The 3,060-nt window shown below is 49.3% G+C and overlaps 1 protein-coding gene across 1 annotated transcript in view; it reads left to right on the forward strand.

Moving 5' to 3' along the window:
* Positions 1-1,139: 1,139 nt before the first annotated feature.
* The window catches only part of Ypel1 (yippee like 1), an 18,543-nt gene continuing 16,622 nt past the window's right edge, over positions 1,140-3,060 (forward strand). Inside the window, exon 1 of the mRNA XM_021209018.2 lies at positions 1,140-1,370. The gene's annotated coding sequence lies outside the window, so the exon portion shown is untranslated. The remainder of the gene's footprint in view (positions 1,371-3,060) is intronic.

Below are 3,060 nucleotides of genomic sequence, written 5' to 3' on the forward strand. Positions count from 1 at the left end.
TTAAAGATCTATTTATTTTATGTATGTAAATACACTGTTGCTGTCTTCAGACACACCAGAAGAGGGCATCAGATCCCATTACAGATGGTTGTGAGCCATCATGTGGTTGCTGGGAACTGAACTCAGGACCTCTGGAAGAGCAGTCAGTGCCATCTCTCCAGCTTAAATTCTTTAAAAATAGAAGGGTCAGCCAGATAGTTCAGTGAGTGAGGGTGCCCGCTATCAAGCTTGGTGACCTGAGTTCAAATCCAGGATCAATATGGTAGGTGAGAAGCAGAGCTAACCTCTGGCTTCCATAGTAGCAGCAAGTGCACAGGCATGTGCTTATTCACACAGTAAGCTTAAAATATAAAGTTCAAGATCATGTTTGAGCTACATAGTTGAGGCCAGCTTGAATTACAGAGATCATATTTCAAAAGCCAAAAAAACATGAGACTCCCTAGCTAGGACCTAGGACGAATACAGAAATAGAGTAATCAGTCACTTGGGAGACTAAGTAAATGGCAACTCAATGGGTCCACAATCTAATCAATTAGGGGTATCCTCAATACAATAAATCCTAACAAGCACACTCTAGAGGGCGCAAATACGTCCTGCAAAGTGTACACTCACCCTCAGCAGTGTGCTTTGAAAAATCGATCTAAAGAGACCAAGAAAAAAATAACAGAAGAAGCGCAAATGTGGGCATGGAGACTGGGTGATACTGCCTGTGTTTTGTGGGCAGGAAATCTGATCTGGGGTTCCATAATTCAAGTCCACGCAGACCTGGAGGCTCTTAGATGGTGACTTGGAGAGTGGAGAAAGAGTGGTCGGTATGGAGAGAATGAAGAAGCTTGCGCTCTAGGGACCGAGCTGCAGAAGTCCTCCCGCCTGCAGCCTGAGGCGCAAACCTGTGGAAAACCTCGGCCCTTTGGCCTTCCCAGGACCCGACCTCCCCACCGGCCTCGCTACCTGCAGGTTCCCCTGGGTTCCTCGTCGGCCCCGCCCATCGGACCCCCGGCGAGCTCCACCGCGACACGATCCAGCCCAGTCCCCAGAGCGCAGCGGGACGCGGGTGGACGCGTGGGGCAGGGCGAGGGGCGGGGAGCGCGGAGGGGCGGAGCGGCGGGAACGCGAGGGCGGGGCGCGGACACTGATTGGTCATCGCCACGTTCCGAGGCCGTTTATGGCGGCTGGGCCGGGCTACGGGTCCAAAACAAAGGGCAGGCGGCCCGCGAGGCGACGGCAGGAGGATGCCTCGCGCCCGGAGTGGGCGCCAACGGCCGGAGCGCGTCCCGGGTCACACCGGGACGGCCTGAAAACCGAGCCCGCGCCGACCGAGCCTGGGCCGGATGGGCGCAGCGGACCCTGCCGCGGACCGCCGAGCGGCCGTGAGTACGGGCGGGCCTCAGGGGTGCTCTGCGGAGACCTGAGCATCTGCGGCTCGGGGAGGCGGAGAAGCACCTGTTGGGCGTGGGCGGGCCGGACGGGAGTGCGGAGGATGCGTTGACTTTTTGTTCTGATGTTCTGAACTGTTGGTATTTGGGTCATTGGAAGACAACGCAAAATCCCGTTTGTTTGTTTTTTTAACCCCCCCCCTTATTGTTTTTTTCCCTACCTTTAAAAATGGGAAAAGAAATATATACAGAAGATACCGCCAATAAAAGAATATTAAGGGGTGGCATTTTCAAGTTGCCTGCACAATAATAACTAAAGGGAATTGTCCTCATTGTTTACCACTTGTGGCTCTAGGCTTTATCAATGCAAATTGCTAACAGTAGCAACTAATAAGATATTCTCTACTCAATAACTGCACAAATGGTCATCTTTGACGTCCAGATTGTGTGCTGAGCTCCAGGATAGAAAGCCGGCAGAATTCTGTTTTGGATAGATAATAGACGTTGAAAATACCATTTTTTCAGCCCAAGGTCTTTCTAATTCAGTTGCCTTATAAGTATCCACAATGTATTCACCTTAACTAATGTGTATTGTCAAAGAATTGACCATTCTCTTTGCTCTGCCTTGTTCCAAGGCCAGGCTTACCTCCTCTGGAGGAACCTCTCCAGGCCCCTCTGAGTAAGCCGCCCTCACCTGTCACCCAGAGCCCTTTACCTCTGCTGTGTTCTAGTAGATGTGTTAACAAATGTTTGCTGAGTACCTACCTCCCACTCCCCTAGGGGCTGGTCCAGTGGGTGTTTGTGTGCATGTGTGTAGTGGGGTACAAATAAATAAACATACACACATGTATATGTATATTCAGCGTGTATGTGCCTGGATCAGATCCCCTAGAGCTGAAGATGTGAGCCACCATGTGGATGCTGGGAATCCTACCAGGGTCCTCCACAAGAGCAGCAAGTACTCCAGAACGTCAGCCCATCTCTCCAGCCATAGTTTGTGGGCTCTTAAAAAGACAGGGGTGGCATGTTTGAAGATTTTTGCTACCTGGATCTCTAGGACTTTGTGTTCCTAGCTGAGGAACTATGTGATTAGCATGTCTTCTTAGGGATTAGACCAAAATCTTGCCTTACCACAGATATCAGGGGTTGGCCCGTATGAAACACTGAAAATACATACATACATACATCAGTTGAATCATGTCAGTAACCAATCTGAATAGGAGTCTTTTTTTTTTTTTTTTTTTTTGGACTCAGGGACTCATGCATTTTAGGCAAGTGCTCTACCACAGCTCCAATTTTATAAATAAACTTAATTTTAGAATAACTTTAGATTGATGTGTTAACAAATGTTTGCTGAGTCACTCTGTTGCCAAAGAACTGGTGGTGTGGCTGGGTGGTAGAACATGGACTCAGCATATGTGAGGCCCTTGGTTCCCGCCTTACTACACACACAAATCACAATTCCCCCCTCAGCTCTGGCAGACCTGTTCAGCCCACCCTCCATTACTGTGGTACACTTGGTCAAACCGAGTAACTCAGGAGGATCTGTTCTTAAATCCCAGGTTGTCCTTGCATTCTAAAGAAACAAAGTTTTTCGTTTGGCACTCTGTGTTAGCACAGAAGCTCTGATGTCATTCTGTGTTGTTAGCACAGATGCTCTGATGTCACTCTGTGTTAGCACAGA

Source organism: Mus pahari, chromosome 12 (genome assembly GCF_900095145.1).
Source record: "Mus pahari chromosome 12, PAHARI_EIJ_v1.1, whole genome shotgun sequence".
NCBI classification, from domain to species: domain Eukaryota; kingdom Metazoa; phylum Chordata; class Mammalia; order Rodentia; family Muridae; genus Mus; species Mus pahari.